At 36.5% G+C, this 22,498-nt stretch overlaps 1 long non-coding RNA gene across 2 annotated transcripts in view; it reads right to left on the bottom strand.

Annotated features, from left to right (window-relative positions):
• Positions 1 to 22,498, bottom strand: part of LOC116216567 — a 188,238-nt gene that overhangs the window by 127,347 nt on the left and 38,393 nt on the right. Inside the window, exon 1 of one of the 2 annotated variants that reach the window (XR_004159609.1) lies at positions 9,765 to 9,845. The exons of the other annotated variant lie outside the window; for it this stretch is intronic. This is a non-coding gene — a long non-coding RNA (uncharacterized LOC116216567). Of the gene's footprint in view, positions 1 to 9,764; positions 9,846 to 22,498 lie in introns of those variants that run through there. 2 annotated transcript variants of the gene reach the window in all.

A 22,498-nucleotide genomic window follows, 5' to 3' on the forward strand; every position in this document is an offset into this window, starting at 1 on the left:
ATTGTCAAGTTATACAGTTATATTAAGTTATATTAAAAAAAATAAGTTTTTATAATTGTTATCGAAGCTGTAGAAACACTCAGTCCTGTGACTAGAAATAAATACATTCTCTAGCATTCTCTAGTGGCTATCTAATTGAATAATTGATAAAATAAAAATAAATTTTTAAAAGACAGCCATTTTTTCTCATGCAGGGGTCAAATAATTCTCAGTGTAATTTTATGTCAGTTTCTAGCAACCCTCACTTTAGCCTCTAGGAATGTGACACTTGATAAACGTGATACTGGCACTTGAAAAATAGTGTTTAAAGTATTCTGACCTTTCCCTACCTACCTACTTAATTCTTCAGCTATTTCAAGCTTACTCTTTTGGATTAAGTTGATTCCAATGCAGTTTTATCTCAGCAGTTAGCCTATTCATAATCCTGTGATAAAGATATGGCCACTGGGATGCTGCAGTTCTCTACACTTACAAAGTGGCTTGCAGATATTCTTTGAGGAATTTCCATTATTAATTCAAAACCCACTTACCCATGATACACCATATAAAGCTCTCCGTGAAAACTACCAGCCCACTGCTGGAAATACACCTCCCCTCTCAGTCAGTCCTTTGTGTAAGAGAACTAAAAGCAGATTTCCTGTACCAGTGAGAAGTTTCTGAAACTGATGGTCTATTAAATAATCCAGACTCGAATTCTGCTTTGAAGCCTGCATAAAACTGCTATTCATAAAAAGATGAAGTGGCATTTGTATTTATCATTGAAGTTTATCAAGTTTTTACTAGTTATCCATCTGTTAAGTAGAAGAAAATTAACATTACTAAAGTAGTACGATTTTCCAACTAACAGGATGATACATATATCGTACATAATTGTAGGCAATCTAGAATTTCATTCCTTCTGCAAGAGTTAGAAGCATTATCAGCCAACAAAACGCATGGCCTAAACACAGTTTGAGAGCAAAGATTTAAGCAAAAAGTTACTACAAGTACTGACAGGGAAGAACACGTTACTAGTGGAAAAAAAGCAAATATTTATGCAGAACAGATAAAACACTTTGAAATTATTGTTATATCTCATATTTCTTTCCTCCCCCAAATGCCCTTCACTGACTTGTTCGAATATCAGGTTTCAGTAGGCTTTTGTTACCCTGCTTTCTGACTCAGTTCTAACATGTTAGATAATATATCCCTGCAGATATAAGGTGAATTAGAGATGTTAATGAAGATGTGTCCTTGCTAACAGCATTTCTAGATCTGATGTAGCAGTCTTCCCTGATATGCGATGCAAATGCAAGAGGCAAAGGGACGAGGCCAGACTCTTTTCAGTGGTGCACAGAGATAGGACAAGAGGAAATGGCCACAAACTGAAGCATAGGAAGTTCTGCGCAAATGTAAGAACTTCACAGTAAGGGTGAGGAAGTACTGGAACAGGCTGCCCAGAGAGGTGGTGGATTCTCCTTCTCTGGAGATATTCAAGACCAACCTGGATGCCTGCCTGTGCAGCCTGCTGTAGGGAGCCTGCTTTGCAGGGGGATTGGACTCAGTGATCTCTAGATCCCTTCAATCCCTACAATTCTGTAAACTCTGTAAATGTAGGTACATGTACCTATTATATATATATACCTATATATGCACATTTGTATCCAAATACAAACATATCTTTAATACGTACATACACACATATACATCATGGCAGGAAAATAATCAATTCATCCATAGCTAAAATAATTGATTATGAATGGACTATGGAACATACACAAACTGCTTTTTTATTTATTCAATAATTACTATAATTATTGATACTACATGATAAAGTACTATCCCTTTAGAAGGTACACTTGAATTGCTCTGCAACTGAGCTCCTACACACTGGAATTCATCTGAAGCAAACATGAACCATTTTCAACTATCACAGCAAAGGAATAAGGTGATCCATCACAACTGATCAGGAACCCACCTACAGCTCTGCTGCTATTGCTTAAGTGTCATTCTGTGAATTAGTTGAGACTCACTAACAAGCATGTTTTCCACCTATATGGAACAATTAAATATGATACTATTAGCTGTATCAATTACGGTAGATAAAGTAATAGTCTAATTGAATGCTTGAGAAGGCTAATGGTCTTTCGTTCGTCTTATAATGGATGGCACACTATAGTCATGTACTATAAAGTCAGACACAGGATCAATAGTTCCTTCTGCTTAGAAAATCTCCTTGCCTGGAGCATAACAGATATCTAACTTAAGAATCATTGCTCAGCTTTATCCTCATCAAGGAATAATAAATAAATCGTGGGGAAAAAAAAGTACGTTTTCAGAGGCACCATTCTTCCCGTCAATGCATTTTAAGAAAGTTTTAAGTTACTTCTTCAGCTTTTATTCTGTAGAAGGGGTCTACTGTCATGTACTCTTGTTCTCAGTAAATGGCAAGAGAACCTCCAAATCAGCTCAGTTGCAGAAACATGATCATATTTGGAGCTCTGCGCTCTTAGAATGGCTTTTTAAAGACTGCTGAATCACTAACAAAGTCTGCATATTTACAATTAAATCAACAATGAAATTAAAAAATTACATTGTCTCATTCTTTTGCTTGGTTCAAGTCAAGAGCACTGTGATGGAAAAAGACATCTTTATGTACTATCAGTTACTGGGAATGTGTTGCATATTGAAGACAGCATCATGTCAGAGCACAAAATACAGGAGAATGCCAGGAGTCTTGGCACTTTCTACAAACTTGGCAGAAGTAACTTCATAGAAAAGAGATAGCCCACAGAGATTATCCCAGTATTTCAGCTAATGCTGCAGTTGCTGCAAAATTTAAGCTTAGTAGAATACGTAAGCCTTCAAGGAAGACACCGTGAAGTTGAAGACAGGTGAATCTATTCCATTGTAAAAGTAAAAATACAACATGGTGTGCACTTACTATGAAACAGTTACCTCTAAATGTGAACAGGAGACAAAATAGAAGACTCACAGATTTCTAAATTGCTTGATAAAGCAAATATCCTAGACTAATTTACTTTGAAAGCATGAATGCCTGTGGAGTTTTTCCTTTGTTTCATTTTCACATAGGGCATTTATTCATATCTATACAATATAAAAATGACAGATTTTAAAACTTAGAAATTTCAATAATGTTTTCCCAAAGCCTCATAGAAATATCAACTATATATATATGTACACACACAGTTGGTAACATATATATATATATATATATATATATGATAACATATATTTATATATTTTTGAACATCAAAGTCATAAATTCCTATTTTTATGAAAAGAGCAGAAAAAAAAGATATCTAAATCTTCAAATGCATCCAGGCACCTAATATTCAATTTTTAAATATTACATCCAAGTGAGATGCCAACAATGCACTGTTTGGACTGTATATTATCAATGTCCTAACACTGCTTTTCCTATACCTGCCCGGACCTGACATCAGAATGGAGCTGACTTGAGCTGCAAATAAGTTTTATAGAGTTCATTCTGAAGGTAGAGTGGAGATATGCCTAAACAATGGTTTAGCATTCTCCATAGGAGATTGGCTCCTTACAACTCTCGCCTTCTATAGAGGCATGCCTATTGCACTGACAGGTCACTAATAGACCAGGTCACTATGAGCATTTAAATTGCAATAGAATACTTAGGTGGGTTCACAGCTAATACACTGAAACTTGGGAACTTATAGCTTATCCAAAGCACCAGACTGAATCTGATTTTCCTGGGGTACTACTATTTCTACTACTATTTTTGAAATCAGGATGCCATACGGTAAGCAATGAAAGACCAGTGAGCTCAAAGAATGGGAGAGGAAAAAATAGGTGTATCTCCATTTTCAAAGGGAGACACCTGGATTTTAGTTTTGTTTCAACTGGTCACAACTTTTACTTAACAATTATCTAATAAATATGCATAAATAGTGCTGGGAACATAACCAAGCGCCTTCCTCCAGGTATATATATTCTTTGCACATTCCTCTTCATGTGCTTTCTCCTCCTTATCTAGCTTTCTGTTGAATTGATCTTTTATTCTCTTGTGGCTTCAACAAGAACAGGAAAAAATAAATTAAAACATCCACTGCTTAGCCTTTTGATTACAGTATTTTTTGAGAAATATGCCGTGAAAGATTGTAACCCCCTAAAGTGTATAACTCATTTGTAGATATTTTTATTTTTCACAAACAATGAAAAAGACAGCTACTTTAGGTGTCTGGAGAAAAAAATGTTTCCATACCACTTCAGTTTATTACTTTTACTCAACTGTATTGAAGTGGTCTGTTCAGTGCTGCATAGGAAGCATACACAGAATAAGAACACAAGGTACTCTGAACCTCCTACTTCTAAGGTAATACCTTTAAGTCTTTCCCTTTCAGACTGATGTAACAATCAGAAAGATCAACGCGATGGAATGGTGATGCAAGAGGTGTAATAACATGGGGACTAATACAGTTGAAATGTGTTATAATGGAAGGATAAAAGGAATGCTCACCCATCTCTGAAGATCTAGGCTCACAGGGGTAAACTGCACAAAGGAGGTATCTCCAGAAAAAAAATCTTTCTTCAGTAGCAGTCAGCCCTTAAATGAGGTCTAAGAGAGGTGTAGCCAGGCTCCACCTCTTCTGGTCACACAGCTGAATTGCCTTCAGCTGTACTCCCAGAGCTGATCAGGTCCTTTCCCCAGGTGTTCAATCAGTGGGTCAGCTGTGACTCAGCAGTTTCCATACAACTGGTTCTTAGATACCAATAAGTCCTTTTTAAAATATACATAGGCATCTTATCCCGGAAAACAGTACATTACCCAACTTCTTCGTATTCATCTACTTCTTTATAGCTCGTCCAAAATTAACAGGCAGAAGTAGGCTTAAATGCTCTTTCCAAATAAATCTTTTCCCCCAGGTCCAATCAGAGATCAAAGAGAAAGTACCTGGACACAGAGAGAAATCTTATGTTTTGTTGTCTAATGGTCCACAGATAGATTACTCCTTATGAAGGGAAGTGCACAGCCCTGCAGAGATCAGAAGTTGTTTTATTGCTCACATAAAGGCTAAATGCACTAAATTTAGTAATTAAATTACTAAATTTTAATATAAATGAAAACTGATAAATCTTGTATTTGACCTAAGAATAGTGCATTTGAAACATAAAAGGATAAAAGGATACACAAAAGCAATGGTAACACGATAAGAATGAAAACTAAATCAGAACAGAGACTGGAATTTAAGCAATCCTCAAATGATTAGTAGAAGGTCTGAAATTCACTACTGCCAAGGCAGCAGAATGCACCTGATCTAGAACAAAGCTTAAGGCACAGCCAAGAATTCAAAACATGCAGACAGTGCAGATAGATGGATAGTAAATGAAACAACAGCATTTAGCTTCTGATGAACCATTACAACAGGCAAAAGCCAAGACAAGGATAAGGACAAAATAGAGTTAAAAATATGATGTAGGTTATATCATTTCAGAGTTATCTCAGGCATCACAGTGAAAATCTCTGGACAAAAAGAAAGCACTTCATATCTCAAAACAAGTCCTAATCAAAGTAATGGGCATTACAGCCACAAGAGAAAAATGGTCTCCAGGTCTCCATGCTAAGCTTATCTGTTAAGGAAGTGTAGGGGGAGAAGGATAAAATTCAAAGCTTACAAATCATTTAAAAACAAACAAACAAACCAACCAACATGCAAGTATACTGGCTTGTCTCAGACAAATGAATTTCAGAGGATTAGGTTGAGCAAAAGGTAGCCAGAGTAACATTTCCAGTCCTGAAATCAATGCAAAAGAGAGCTCTCAAGCCCCCAAGTGCAACATGATATTTTTCCTATGCATTCAATATGATAGTGTAACTACTTTTATGCCATGTAGTGCTCATATTTAAAAAAAAAAGACAATTTCTACTGATTGCTGAAGACTAAATGTCAAGAAAAAAAGAAATTCATATAAAACTGTCCAAGCATGTAGGAGTAAGCTGTCTATGACAGCTACATTTAACAGAAAAGATATCTAAAAATATCTGTATTAGCAGATGAAGTAGCCAAACAACCAGTCAGTTCCAAAGTCTCCAAATACTAAGGAAATAATTGAAAAAGCTGATTTGTATTTAGCACTAATATTAGAGTAGCACTAGTGAAGAACAAGTTTTGTAAAAACTGCATATTCTGCATTTAGCAGGGAAATCAGAGCAAGCATACTTGTTGAAAATATGTTATTTGTACCAGACACAATGAGACAAACACTAAAGGCAAACACAACAGGCATTAATGTACTGTTAGTTCCTCAGGGTGACAGCATCATGGCTATCTGTAATACGAGTGTCTTATTACAAACACCTGTGGTACCCAGAAGGGTCCATTTGCACTTCAGTGAGATACAAGCATATGGAGAAGTAGAAAACAGTTCCTCCTGCTTGCAAGTGAGAGGCCCAAAGGCATACTAAAAAGGGCCTCAAACAAGCCTCGCACAGGCACACCTGGATCACACAGACAAGTCCCACAGCATATGTTTGAGAGCTGGGAGGAATGCAATGCCTTATAGCAATGCATCGATAACATGAGGGAGACTGAGCTGTCAGAGAGCTCAGGTAGTGCTTGTAAATATTCTAAATTGTTTTATACAATGTCATTTATTCTCTGCTGTTATTGTAAAGCTTGACTAGAAAACTGTACATTTGAGACTACTGTTGTACAGTTCTGAGACTGTTGGAACAAACACTGAGCAAAGTAGATCTCTCAACTACCTGGTCCCAGCATGATGCTTGAAGACTTCAGCCATATATCTTTTCCTGATATGCAATACAACACACAGTTGAAATATATATGATTAAAGTAGCCCCTTCCAATGTATCCTTTTCCTATTCTGAGCTAAGAGAAGCCTGCACTTCTGCATCAAATAAGTTCTCCTGAGAAACCCCCAGGTGTTTCTGATGTCCCTTCAAATACTGGAGGTCTGTAATGAGGTCTCCTCAGAGCCTTCTCTTTCTGAAGCTAAACAAGCCTAACTTCTTCAATCTATTTTCATATGAAGTGATGCAGTCCTCTGATCTTCACGGGCCCCCTCTGGACCCACTCTTATAGCTTTATGTCTTTCTTGTGTTGGGGGCTCCAGACCTGTTCACAGTACTGCAAATGAAGGCAGAGGGTGGATAATCATCTCCCTTGCCCTGCTGGCCAACCTTCTTTAGACACAGATCATCTGGAAATTTATCTGTGAAGATTTTTCAACATGTTTCATGCTCTAGAGATTCCATTTCCGAAGTGAAGAATGGTTAATGTAATGTCACCTTAGAGCAAATTGGCAATACCTTTCAAAATATCAACATGTATTAATGTAAGCCTCTACTATAATCATGCAGCAACCATGGAAAAGTTCCATAATGCTTGTATGGTTGCTTTTTTGGTAAATTTATAAATGCCTGTTTCTCACTGACTCTAAGATTGACTTGCATTGAAATATATTGCTACTTTCTCCAGTCAGTAACAAAATATAAATTGCAACAGTGCAGGAAATGTCCTGGGGTACATTGCTGAATGGTCATAACATTCCTTCCCCTCTCTTCAGTTTATTTATTTATTTTAATTCAAATTAATCAAAACAAGCCTCTAAAGCTTCTTTCAGTACCAACTATCAGCAGAGATTTAAAACTCCTCTAAGAAATAGTCTCCCTAGGTTCTGTGCAGTCCTTAGAGAAACATTACTAAAGGATGGATGATCCAAGAACCATTTAAAAGTGACCATTTCTCCTATATGAGAAAGCTAGGTGCCATTATTGGGAAGAAAGTGCAGGCAGAAGTTAGATGAAAAACCTGTTCTTGTGAGCTCAGTTAATATTTCTATTTTGCACGTTCTGAGAAAGGATACTTGAAACACCACCACATACAATTTTAAAGAACATGTTTTTGTGTCAGTGCAATGAACTCTCCAGAATGAGAAATACAAGCAGACTTATGGCAGTGAAATAGGCCTAACTATAGATCCACAAGTTCAGAACAAAGACCTTCAAAACCAGCCTCAGAATAGCTTCTTTGGGAAGTCTGTCAGCGTGTAATGAAGGAATAGGTTCCCAAGGCTTACCACTTTCTGTTGTTATGTTATCCAATCACCCTGTATTATCTTCCTTTCAGAAACTGTATTCTCTCCCCACATGTAACCTGCAGAGACAGCACTGGTCTTGCTCTCCAGGCATATGCCATGTTAAGTTACTATGAACCAAAAGGTGAAAGAGGTATTTTCTTCCTTCCTACAGTTCCCCATCCCTTTCTGTCTCCAGTACAGAAGTATGCAGACATCCATCCACACCACTGTGAAATGTCTGTTTGTTGTTATTCCTCTGAAATTTCAGTTCACCAATCACGCTGCAGGCACAATGTGAAAGAGAGACTCTGGCCTGCTTTTCTGCTGACACTGTTTCTGTTTAACTGAAAACAATTTGACAATAGACTGTTTCAGATAGCAGAGCAATCCAAGCCTGAGAACTTCAGATGCTCAGTGGGAAGATGGTAGAAGTTCTCTCATCCCCAGAACATCTGTGGGAAGCATCTAATCAAGAAATTCTAGGGCAACAGTAGGCTGAGACAATTCTCTCTCCTACTGCCTCTTTGGAGAAATACTGATTCTAAAAGAAGTTTCAGTGTTAAGAAGCTTGAAAACTGTTCAAATTTAAAAATTTTCAGAAAATTTTCTCTATGTGGTGTACTTCCTCCTCTGTACAAAAGTCTTTATGTACAGTAGGTAGACAGAAAAAGTGTAGCCTAACAACAAGTGATCTGCAAAAGAATGTAGACGAGTTAGCCCAAAACCCAGCTGGCCAACATAAACCGTTTTCCACACTTTATCCTGCAACAGTTGCATCCTATGGTTTCATATTTCAGGTCTCAAGCAGAAAACAATGTATCTAAAAGACTATTGAAAATTCTTTTGAAGTACTACTGATTTTCTCCCGAGAGACAATATTTAACTCAAGCTTTTCTTGAGGCCTTTGGAAATTGTTCTGAACACCTCTGAAGATAATAACTAGTACACCAAACTGCTCCCAAGATCACTTGTATGACAGTATACAATTAAACACACCCTCTGGCCACTTACTGAACATCCAGCCACAGCTTAAGTGCTAGGAGACCTTTATGATAAGGTTATATTTCCTAACATGAATATATCTCAAACATTTCAGGTTAGAACAGGAAAATAATCCTAATTAAAACCATTCTACCATCTGTAGAAGCAGAACTTGTGTTACACTGCTCTACGCTCAGCACTTTTGGTAAATAAAACAGGACATGCACAGAGGGAATGCCTAACACAAGTCATTTCTAGTGCATTTTCACCTGTGTGGAACATACAGCAGCACGATGGTTTTCTTAACATTGACATCAGAGTCCTTAAGAAGCCAAAAACACGAGCATCCAGAATATAGTCAGCCATGACTGTATTTTGAAATTATTCTTGGATTTTCTCCTTTCTAAGCACAGGATTATCTAAGTATTTTGCAGCTATTTTCAGAATTGCAAAAACTACCTTACCCTTTAATGTACACCTAAATTATTTGCATTCAAGTTCATACTTAAAGGAGCAAAAGCCCTCAAAGCATCAGCATTCATTAGGAACACTAGGTTGTGGGTTAACATAATATATAATAATGAAATAGACAGTGCAAGGATGGTTATCTGTTCTGCTTATGAAGAAGTGCAATTACTTCTGACAGGCTCTTAGCAATACCAGTCAAAGTATTCACAGGTAGATCATACAGAAAGAAGATTTGAACTCACCCAACTGGTGAAGATCTCTGACTATGCAGCACTCTTTCTCAGGAAGCAGCCTAGGTCAAAGAAATAATCTCTTCAGTGGCCAGCCCTTATATGAGCCCAATATGGCTCCACCCTTGGTTCACCCTTTCTGGTCACCTGGGGAGCACAGGTGCAAACAATTTGCCCATGCTCCCTGGGCCAACCACACCCCCTTCACCAGGTGCTCAATCACCAGTTCAAGCCATGACCTAACAGTTCTGCAACATCATTAAAATTTCAGCAATCATTGCTTCTTTGTTTTAAATCCAAAAGGCATTGCTACAATAATACTCACCAATGAAAGAAGAGTATTTGGGGGTATCTTATGAAAGGACAGGAAAACAGAATACCTTTGCCTCACATATTTAAGTAGGTGTATATAAAAACACAAATAAATGCTGATCCTTCAATACATCACACTGTATTTTCAGTAGTCTTTGGGTAAAAGAGCATATATCATGAGATGGAGCAGTATTTGATAAGCATAATTTCACAGCATCCTATCATTCCATAAATACAGAGAGGTTTTATATTAAAAAATGATTGAAAAGATGTACCTGCATCCAGCACAATACACTCGACAATTTTATTTATTTTTAGGGAACAGACAAAGCTACTTCAAATATTTGCTTCTGACCTGACGGCAAGACCAGGCACAAAATATTTCCACCAAAGGTCATGCTGAACCTCTCACAGCAAACATCCTTAATGGAGGCAAAGAGTAGATAGGCTACTATCATGACATAGGACTGTGTCGATAGCAACATATCTACATGAATTTAAAATTAAGTCACTAGCAGTGACAGCAACACAAAGTGAGAACTAAGTTAACTGCAGAAAAAGATGGGGAAATTCAAATATGAAGAGGGGAATTATGTAAAATTGAGAAATTGCACAAGGTATTAAAATCAAGAGAATGTGAAGTTCAGAAAAATGCCTATAAAAGATTATTGCTATGCAATTTAGTTGTTGGAATTGAAGTCATAGCCTTTAGATTGTTCAAACGGAAGAACAGCCAAGAAATATCGAGTTGCTCTCAGTTAAGAGGAAAAAAAGCAAACTTCTGCAAGAGTTCTCAGGTAACACTAAGAACATAATTCAAGCAAAATAGGCTTGCTAAGGAAGGAACAAACAAAATAATTTCAAAGTTGTCACACAATGCACATTTTAGCCTGCAGACTATTTTAAACTATAAATATTTGAAGGAAAAAAAAGACAAACAGCTAGCGTTTGGAAACCCAGTAAATTTTCCAAACCAAGGAAGAGAAACAGAAATATTCATCTTTAACATTTGAGATTAATCATTAAAGTTAGAAAAGACCTCAGATCATCTAGTCCAACACCAGTACTGCCCACTAAACCAGAACTCACTGAAGTACAATGGAAATAACAGAGCAGGGATGATAAAATATATGTTTTAGCTTAAAAAAAACCCATAAATAATTGCACATTACTTTTTACCTCATATTCACTCTCTCCAAAGGTAAATAGGCTAGTTTTCATCTCATGAAGACCCAACCCCCAGACAGCTTGTTTCTGACATACTAAGTCCATGGCATGGGTGATACTGTTCAAGTCTATTTGATTTTCAGCCTACTAAAGAATATTTTAACTTATGGTAAGCTGCTGACTAATCTAATTCTTAAATACTGTATTCTAACAAGTGTGGATCTACTAGGGATTAAAGTCTACTGGCCAAAAGTTAAAGAAGTTTTAGCAAACAATCTTTAAGAACTGTTCACGTGTGCATGCACAACTTTGTGAAACAATTTTAATTTCTCTTCCTCCTAAATGTTCAGTTATCTCTGCTTTAAAAAAAATCAAACTTACTTCATGGAAAGGCAACAATAATCATGAGAACTTTTTAATACTTTTTTAAGTATTGACATTATTCCATGTGCAAAAAATAAAGCGAACTGCTGTTCTAAGCTATCTGTCTTTGCCTATAACATAGAAGATGAAGATGTACGACATGCTTTGCTATGTGGTAGGGAAACCAACAATTACTTTGTTCGCTAGTTTAAGAAGCCTTCAGAAACGGAATTGCTAGCTGTCACATGCACAGCATGCATTTTAAACTAGAAACTGGCAAAGGAAAAAAAGAAACATGCATAAAACCAAAGTAGCTTACTTAGGTTTCCCAATCTTTAGAAACACACCAAATATTCAAGCAGGGATTCATACAACATCATACCTAAAAAAGACAGCTTCCATCTGACATCCTAGTAGTTGATGAGAGGACAATAATAGTTTTTCCTCCTTATATGGCATTATACTTCTTTGATTCCCAAAATTCACATTCACTAGATATTCCAATTTAGGGACATCTGCATAGAATTTATTCTAGCTTTCTACTGATTTTGCCAAAAAAAATTAACCAACCAGCAAAACCTACAAGTCTCTAATGTTGAATACTGCTACCGTGCAGAGTCTTTCCCAGTTATCTGCTCCACTTATTTTTGTGTGAAGAGCTGTTCTTGATAGCACAATCAGGCGAATCAGTGGACCTTTAGTGACAGAGAACAGGAGTCCTATAGTAAAGCTCTACTAGGAGGGACAGAATAATCAGCCCAGTGATTCCCATTGGCAGGTCTTACTGGGAAGTGCAGCTAAGCAGTAATTACCAACAGGCATTATTAACTCTTTTCAAGTGTCCTCCTTGCATTGACTTATAGGGTTCTTCCATAATAGAAGATTATGGGCGTTTTTAAGCATTAGGTTTAAATCTACCCTACTCCTACTAACCTTTTTTCCCCCTCTTCTTCTTTCCCCTTCATCCTCTGCTTTTGAATATTAAGGACATAATGGCATTCCCAATCAGTGAAACAATGGTACAGAATGATCACTAAAAGGGTTTGTGATTTGTCTTGAAAGATCATGTCTTGATTGTCTTTAGGTCCACAGAAACAATCTTAGAGTCCTTGGAAACCAAGAAAATGTCCTTTGGACCATAGTACAGGATGATCCTTTCTTTCCTATTCTGGGTATTTAGGAGACACAGATGTTTGTTCTCCCATTGCCACTGTGATACATTGAGCATGTTAGCCATGAATGGCATGCTTTAATAGTATATTAGCTTGATGGTCACAAATACCACCATCATTATTGAAAAATGAGAAACTGTCATGCTAATATTTTGCTATTCATTCTCAAAAGACAAGCACAAATTAAAAACATAAAACATTCCAAGGCAGTTAGCATTAAATATGAGATGCTATGAAAGTAATTCAAAGATGTGTGTATTTAAATGCACATATCTATGGTGCTTGGGTATTTATTCATTAGAATACTGTTACTAAAACAAACCTCATTTATCTGCTTTCACTAAAGAATCAGTGAAATTGAAAGTTTTTACCTGTGGTTAAATAACACCTAAGCTAAACCTTAGCATCTCCATAGCTTTATCATCTTTTCCCAAAACCACCTGAATTCCTTTTTAAGTGTCAGCTGTCTCCAGATTGAGGAGTATCATACGTCTTACCATCCAACAGTTACTTTACTTGCCCTTAGCTGCAGCAAGATGCTTCTTGCTCATATTTGAAAAGGGTGTAGTAGAAGTCTTGGCAGATCAGATGAAACATAAGGGAGACTGCAGTTTTGTCCTCTCAAGACCCTCTAACACAGAAAAGTGCCCATCGCTCTGTCTGCTACAATCCTAGCAAATAATGGAATTAACACTTCAGGATGACTGGAGGGAGGCAGGGTAAGTTTGCTCTTTTCAGTGCAGACTGAGGTGAGCTGCTGCAATCGTGGTGTCAACCCTTCCAGGCGTGCATTTGAGATAGCACACAGAATCCCATAGGAACCACAAAGCTCTGTTATTAACTGTTTTACTCAGAATAAAAAAAACATTTTAACTACAAGAAAGCTTATTTTGGGGTGCCCAGATACATAGATGCTGCTACAGAGTAGTTTTATCCATGCAGCAAATGGATATTCAGTGCATTTGTATACATTTCAAGGACTGCAAACTACACTTTTTAAGATGACGGAAACTGAAGATAAATACATTCATCATCCCCCATGGCCAATTTTATTAAGTGAGTTACAGCTTCAATCTTGATACAGCTGGATGTTTTGCCCCTTTCTGATAAAGAAAAAAAAAACCTTTTTACAACACACCGCCCACAGATACTACAGTATTTGGTTTCAATTAACTGCTTGTTATTGAATTCAACTGCTTTGTTAGGTTTCTTAGTAAGCTATCCTTTACTTTCTGGTTGACAGCAATTTCTGCATAACTATTGCGTGCTCATAAGTTGCTTGAGTGAAAATCATTGTATAAACTTAAGTATAAGTGACTGAAAACATTTTAATAGTGATTCATTAAACCATAGATTTCTTTTTTCTTCCAGGTTTATTTCTATTTCATCTTGTGACCATTTAACTTCAAACAAAAATAACAACCACTGCCAAGAGTGGCACAGACCAGCAATAGCATCACATCAGCCCCCAGCACATTGCTGCTATAGGGAAGCCTGCACCAAAGCAGTCTGCCCAGTGACCTGCTGCACAAGAGAAGAGGATGTAGGGCTGCTTCATTGCCTCCTGCCCTACTTCAGACAGCCAAAGCCAACTTTTAGAGATGAAAGAAAACTTACATTGATTATTTTCTGAAAGGATGTTTAACACATTGTCTGAAAGACTCAACATTTGCTATATCTTTTAGTGACAAACATAAAAGAATAACATCTGAAAGGGGAAAGTCTTATTTGATTCGACCTCAGATTTTGCTTAAGCAAATGCTATCCAGTACTTTCACATCACAACTTTTATCAGCTTAGCTACATCACAAGTAAGTTTGGAGACAGTGGCATAAAAATCTGAACTTACTGTCAGATTTGTAACCATTTCTCAGAAACAGTTTATTTTGCTATCGCTGGAAGCATCTTAACACCTAGCTCAACTTTAAGAGCACTAACAAAGTCCAAAAAAATAGCAGAAGAGATACATAGCTAAAGAGCAATCGGAACCGGACACATCTGGTCTGCTAGGGCTGGGAAATAACTCCACAAAGTAGTCAACTGCAGAATCTTTTCAACCTTTCTCAAAAAGAATTATGAAGAGACAAAGTTGTTCCATTTTCCATTACCCTTTCAAACTTAGAGGGATTTTTTAGGATTGTTTTTTTGTTTGTTTGTTCGTTGTTTTTTTGTTTTGTTTTGTGACAACAAGCAGCACAAGCCAGCATATATTTTTAGTGCATCTTTTCACCTACTTCATTCTTTCCATGATTTGTCTTCAGAGAAGGAATACAACAATACTTAATTCCCAAAATAAACTGCAGTTCTGCTCAGATTTAGGTTTTATGTTTGCTCTGTACTTCTCTAATATGCACACACAAAAGGAGCAATGTGTTACTGAACAAGGTAATGATGTGGACTAAAAAAACAAAAAACAAACAAACAAAAAAACAACAAAATGCAACCACTTGAGATCATGCACTTACTCAGTTTTAAGTTTCCTCAAAGCAGGAGCATAGTGTCAGACCTCTGCCTGCACAGCAGAAGCTGAATCTCCTTGACCTCTTACTACTGTTCTAAGACTAACAAATACCCCAGTAGCTATAAAATTACCTGCCACAAAAATCCCTCCACATCCCAAGCCAACAACGCTGTTTCTAAAGCTCTTCAGAATTAGAGATAATGTCATATTCTAGAGAATGAGAACACAAAATCCAGGTTTAAGCTGCAATTCTAATTCTCTCTCAAACTGCACAAATCCTTATTTTTAATCATTTACCTTCTACTGTTCTCATCTCTTTTAAGATAATTAAATTATTAGAAGCTTTTGTTTTCCTGATATAGAATGGGAGAAGATTCGAAAGAATGAAGTTTAAAACAATAGCTTAACTATTTTCTAGCACTGTAGAGTACAGCAGTTTTGAGAAATCTATATTTAAACCTTTTGAAGCAATTCAGATATACCTGTTCAATATAGTTGGACTGAAATGCTGGTAAGCCATTTTATTCACCTGTAACACAACTCAGTGGAAAAATCTTTTTCCACAAGACTGTGCTGTGGGAACTTAGCACTCCCTATATGATTATTCAAAGTCTCTCAACAAAACTATTATCATATCTTTCAATGTGAAACTCTGAAAAGATTTTATCTAATTGTGTCCACTTGAAGAAGTGTCTATTTTCTGATAGGTTCTACAAGCTTTTTCTATATCTTTTTTATTTGATCCAGACAGAAATCAAGCAATACAGTTCAGAGTTCTCTCAGATAAAAGCTTCAAGAACAAAACGGTACAGACTTATTGCATGCCAGCTTTCTGCTATTGTTTTCATATCTCTGTTATTGAAGAGGTAGGACTCTTTTTCCTCCTGTTGAAGTGTACTGTTTATTCATTCTGTTTATTTTTGCTAATAGTATATTGAATTAAAATATGAAGATAGGTCTTCATCTGATTTAGAGTTTATGGTCAGATTATTCTCTTCTTCCTGGGCTTACTAATTGGTGTAAGTATAATTTTCCACAAAACTACTTTTTTTAAGGCTTTCTCCACTGCAAGCATGCATTTAAGCATTACCTTTGTTGGGTTTTTGTTTGTTTGTCTGTTTTTAAATCAGAGAAAGTATCATGGCTTCATGAGTATCTTCTGTAGCCTGACCATGCTGTACTTCTATTAAAAACTTCTTGGACATTGAAGCTCTCAAGGATATTCGCTGGACGTTCAATGGACAGAGATCCATTCCCAGATATTTCAGTCATGATGAAAGTAAACTAGTAAAAAGGAGATAGAAAGCCATTGAACACTGAAACAAGTAAGGTCTTCAGGAAAAGAAATTAAGCTATAAAAGACCAGACTAACTGTTAGGCTGATTTCTTCAAATAACACCTCTGTATGTTTATTGTATAAATAATACAGCTCCATTACAATTTCTTGTCTAAGAATGACATGCACAAAGACACATGAAGATGCACAATATTAGATCATATGAAATTACACAGGTTATCTGCACTGGTTTCGCCTTTCTTTTCAACAATCCAATCCACCAAAGTAGCTCTGATGCTACTGGAGCACTCAAAATACTTTGGCCATAGCTTAAAACAGATGTGTAATACAGCCCTATCTTTTGACTTTTTTCCCCCATTTATGTCTGAAGCTAATGCAGTTTGAAGACTTCTAATTTCTCCAGGCTATAAAAATAAATTGCTGTAACCATGTTGTGAAAATGCTAAAAAGTTGTCTAAGGTTAAGCTACGGGAAGATCTGAAAAAAGGATATTTGAGACAAGAGTTTCAGAACTTAGACACTGCAAAGAAGCATCCAAGATGTAAAATCTCAATGTGTTATGAAAGAAAGAAATATCTGAACACGCTGGCAGTATCAGAGAAAAGTCAATTTTCTGGAACGTTCTATCACCTACAGCATTGAGGTTTGTTTCCAAAATCTTATGTTGTATGTGGCATAATTCTTATTCTGAAGTTCGAATCTCAAGTGTCCACTCCCAATTCCAGTGACTTCTATCCACCAGATCTTCCCTTTTCCACATACACAGAGGCTTTTTGCAATTGTAGAGGGCAACTCTGATACCTGTAGCCTAAGCAGCTTCTGAGATCATTTCCTTGTTCTCCCAAATTTTGTGTTCCTCCTGAGTCCTGCACTGCAGGCTCTATAATTGAACCTCATGAAAAATTTCTGCAGGATTGCTTAGTTTCTTAAAATTGCACATAATTTTTTTGTGATGGTGCCCACTGAACCCTAAGATAATCAGATGACCTGCTGAACTCATTTCCCCTTTTAATAGTACTTCACTCCTTGTGAATCTTTGCCCCTTTTGTACTGGCACTGTAGCATCTTTGATGTATAAATCACATTTTGTTCTCTGTATAGAACACTACATTAAGAAAGGTACACATTTTTCCTTTAAAAAAAATAAATTGTCTGCGACATTCCCTAATTTTATTATTTTTTACTGGAAAATAACTGTCAGTAACATAAAGACGTGTCACCTACAGTAAGTTCTGAAAGTGACGGTTTTGCTGTAAAGGTAGGGTGATAAAAGTGAACTTATGATCACAGGAATCTTACATGTGTTCAATTGGAGAAGAGTTAGTCCTTGAATACAGCTGCTAGAAGACCCTAAGAAGATTTGGCATTAAATACATCTCAATCTCTTTTAACTGAAGTCAGTGAGAGATACTCCAGCACTCATAAACATGATCAAGTATTTAAAAAACAGCTCAAGAGAGCCCCATCTCAAGATAAGGCTTTAACACAGCCAGGCCAGGAATAGCACACACACACAACCTTTGCACTAAGTGTGAACCAGACTTAAATCCTACCTGCAGGAGAGGCAAAAGAGACTTGATGAAAGACAAGAAGATCCTTAGTGTGAAATCCAGAGTGCATTCATGAAGCTGCCAGTACTTCAGAAAAAAAAAAAAAACACCAAAACATTTGTCATCTTTGTCCTTATGACACCAAGACTGTTTGTGAAGATTGTTACCATGACAGTTGCAGCCCTACAAAACTGTCTCCTGGGCAGACAGACACAGAAGACAAGCAATGACATCAACTCAAGGCTCCCAAAGGAATTAACAAAAGCATGAGGAGCAACAGAAGCACAGGAAGCACTGATTTAGAGCTCTGTCACAATCAAAGTGAAGCTAATCATCACATTGCTGCCTGACAACAAAGACTTGAAGTCTCAGGGGAACAGGAAGACTCTACGTACTGCGATGTACAAATACCCTGATGGCTTGCTGCCCGTGCATTGCACCAGTATCTCAGAAATTACTCAAGCATTATTATTCTCTGTGCATCTTATACATTTTTGCAATGATGAGGTGTTGATGTTTTGTTTTTGCTTGGTCTTGGGAGGAGGATGTAGGCAACTGTGTCTTTAAAAACCTCTTCAGTGAGAAGGAGTACTGCATTGTATGGGTATTCATGCGATGGTGAGCATTTACATCCAAGACACAAAGCTCTCTTGTTTAGAGAGTTGCGGGCAAAGGCTGAACAAAAGCTTATTTTCTGGATTACAGAAATGAAGAAACTTGAAACAGCAATTCTCATCTGCTGTATGAAAGACAGAAGTATAGTCTGAATTTCTATTCAAACATATCTAACTGAGACAAGACAAAGATGTGGCACCTCAGCACAGAAACACGCACCTGCTATCACCCAGAACAGAACCTCAAGATGCTTGCAGGCAAACAGGCAGATTGTTTCACAGCCAGAGTGAACATTTGGAGCAATGGGCCCAAACCTTATAATATTGGCTAATTAAAACAAATGCTTTTGTGGTGCTTTAATTTTAGGCAAGGAAATTACATGTGAAATTAGCTTAAGATAAGCATTAGCCTGCTGAAATCTGAAATCTTACAACATATTTAAGTAAAATTATGAAGAAAAGGTGAAGTGTTCAAATTTCAGTTCAATTTACATGTTTGTAAAACTTTGAATACCTTGATAAAAAATAGTCTGTTGTAAATTAAATACCATTTATTTTCCTGTGTTGAAACAAAATTAGTCATTGAAGTGTTTTTTCTTTGATTACAATATTGTTGTTATCTTTCCTCTGCATCATTATTACAATAATCCTATTGGTGCAGTTGCCACTTCAGACAGAGGTACTCCATTACTAATCCAAAAAAATGTGGTGCACAGGGTACTGCTCCACTCAGCAAGATTAAAACAATATCCCACATTAAAAAGACTGTTAAAAGACTGATGAACCTTCTGTGACTTGAAGAGTAATTAACTCACATTGGGCTTTATGCTCTTTTTTTGTTTTGATACAAGTCACTGTTGATCATCCATTATTTGTGAACGTAGTAAGAATCGTATTCTGCTTTAAAATATCTAACTTGTTCCAGGTTTAATCTGCTCACAGAGACTCATTAATTTGCACAACAAAATTTGAACTCCAGCTTGGCTTTTAGAAAAGCAATAAAAATATTTGAGAGATATTTCTTAGAAAAGTCATGTTTCAATAAAGTAATTTCCATTTATGTTCTGTACAAGATGCTGTCATTAGTGCAGCCAAGAAATTAACAAGTAAAACACAGGCAGAACATATTGTGCATTCGGCACCCAGATCAGCAATATTTCAAACTTGTGGAAATGTAGAATGGTAACTTACCTCTACTGGGATAGTTTCTGGGTAAAAGCCCATGCAAGACCTCAGATATTTGAGAAGCAAATGGCACATGAACTGAACATCCAATGTGAATTCAAATTTGAGTGACTTAGGCTGATGAAAGTTATGCAAATAGAAGTTAGTTTTAGAATGTCATTAGAGCATTATCCTACCCCATCTGCAAACATCTGAACATACAATATCCAACTGTTTGAATTGTTTTAGCATTAAAAAACTTACAGGGAAAGTCATTGCATTTTTTTATTTGTACAGCACTTGTGTTGTTTTTTTTTTTCCCCACAAGTCTTGTTACATTAATATATGTAATAAATACAGTTTTAATGAACAGCCAGTATATTTTTACCCAGAGTAAAATAATCAGTGAGCTTAGAAGACGTGAAAGGCTTGATTACGAAGAGGAAGTATTAGGATTGCTTTTATTGGAGAAGATAAACTTGACTTGAACAGTAACTGACTTTTTAAAAAGCATACTCTCACTAAAGTTGCTTTCTTTCTGCAGAGGGAAACTATTTCCTTTTGCACAATTGAGAATTATTTTTATTTTATGTCTACATCTGTTGACTGCAGCCAGAAGTATAATTTCAGAAATTTTCAAGAATTTCTGCATTACTGTAAAAGATTGTTGATACTAATATCTTTGATGTATTAAGATAAAAAGAGAACTAACATTACTACAAAATCTGACTCCACAAATGTCCTCAAAATGTACAAAACACAGGCTTGGCTAAATGTATCCTTTGCCCATTTTGAACATTTATTCTTAACTCATCAGATGCATGTCATCTGTTAAGGCATCTTGTAATTTGAACTTTTCGCTTTATAATTATTTCCAGCTCCACTATTAAATCTAATAAAGCAGACTGATTAGTTTTTCAGCAGGTACTACTTATTTCATCAAGGTGATACAAGCTACAGGATAGTAAAATCAGGACATTCCTTATCAAGGTTTGAAGAAAGTTATACTCAAAGGCAACGTCTATGAATTAGACCCAGTCCAAAACCTCAAAACAAGGCTGGAATTTCATATGTGCTTTTAACCATCTAGTGATACAAGTCACAGGAAGAGTTAACAATGGCAAAAACTTTGTGTACACCAAAGCCACAGCTTCTAGAAATGCAACTGACAACACAGACATAACTTCCAGAAAAGAATAAGCAATGGAATATAGCTCCCTACTGAAAACTGAAGAAGCATGTGAACTTCAGTAAATCATAAGCTGCTAACAGCTTCACAGATTTTTATAGCAAAAACATGTTAACTGGAGTTTTAAGCATATAAAATGGAGACTGGTAGATCAGCATAACTGAATAGCAAAAGGAAAAAAATATCATCATACTTCCTATAACGAGTTATGATTTCTCATTATATAAATGTGCCTTGAAGAGTCACATTACCACAGGGTTATTACACCCAATAACTACTGACCCCTGGGTCACAAATTAAAATCAACCAGATCTACAACTCTATTTAAATTATAATACACCTCTCATTTCATGGAAGAATCTCATCATGAAGATCATAATTGCAAATTGCCGACCATACACATTAGGCAGAAGTTGGATTTATTTTAAATTAAAAAGTAGAATTTCTTCTACCCCATCAGCATACCATAGGGGTGATTAAAATATTTTGGGAAGCTCTCGTATTAGTTCATCTTCAACTTTTCTGTTAGAGAAAAATAAGTTGCTAATTTGAATTAAAATTCTTGATACATTGTAAGATTATATTCTGGGGGAAAAAAAAATAACCAGAAGCAAAGTTATACTTATCGTTGCTATCATAAAGTACCAGGAGAAAATATTTAAGACCCTACTGTTAAAAACGTATTTGAAAAAGCTAGAATCAAAAATTAGGATAGGGCTGTGGGATAAATAACATACACAAGGTAAGATCTCCAAAGCAGCTTGCATATTTACAGCACAACAACTTCTTATTTTACCTCCCGAGCATATGCCACACAATGTAGGTGACAATAGCTGTGTGCAAACTGCAAGGCTAGGATTGTTCTCCCTGCTGAGATGTGGATATTCATTTCCTCTCATAACTTTACATGCTTCCAGTGAAAACAGAGCTAGAACACCCAGTAGGTAACCAGAGCGTTGGGACTCCAGCAGAGAAAACAGCAAACACCTGCTGCTTAGGTTAAGCAGGGATGCTGTCCAGCATAACCACAGTGCAAACCATAGCAAAGCAGATTTATGTACTGGTAATTTGTTTTGTTTCTGCTTTTCCTCAGTTTTATCAGGAGACTCTTAATTCAAGAACAGATTTATTCAGTAGAGATTCATTTGACTATTTGTCTTTAGTTTGTTTTATGCAGCTGCTGCACACCTCTATATTTAATCATGCACAATACTCTGAACACTGCTGTCCACTAGACATGGCAATAATACAGCATCCATCTTTTTTGTCCCACAGGAAATTAGAGTGTTTGACTAACTTTATGTGCAAAGATGACTTAAGCCACTGAAACAGTCCATAAAAGCTGAAGAGTAATAAAATTAAGGCTAGAATTGGAGACTAGGGATAAAAATTTGAGAGAATGTTGTCCTTGTTTATAACCCAAAGGACAAAACTCAACTATGGATGAGCAATTCCAA

This window comes from Meleagris gallopavo, chromosome 4 (assembly GCF_000146605.3).
Source record: "Meleagris gallopavo isolate NT-WF06-2002-E0010 breed Aviagen turkey brand Nicholas breeding stock chromosome 4, Turkey_5.1, whole genome shotgun sequence".
NCBI classification, from domain to species: Eukaryota; Metazoa; Chordata; class Aves; order Galliformes; family Phasianidae; genus Meleagris; species Meleagris gallopavo.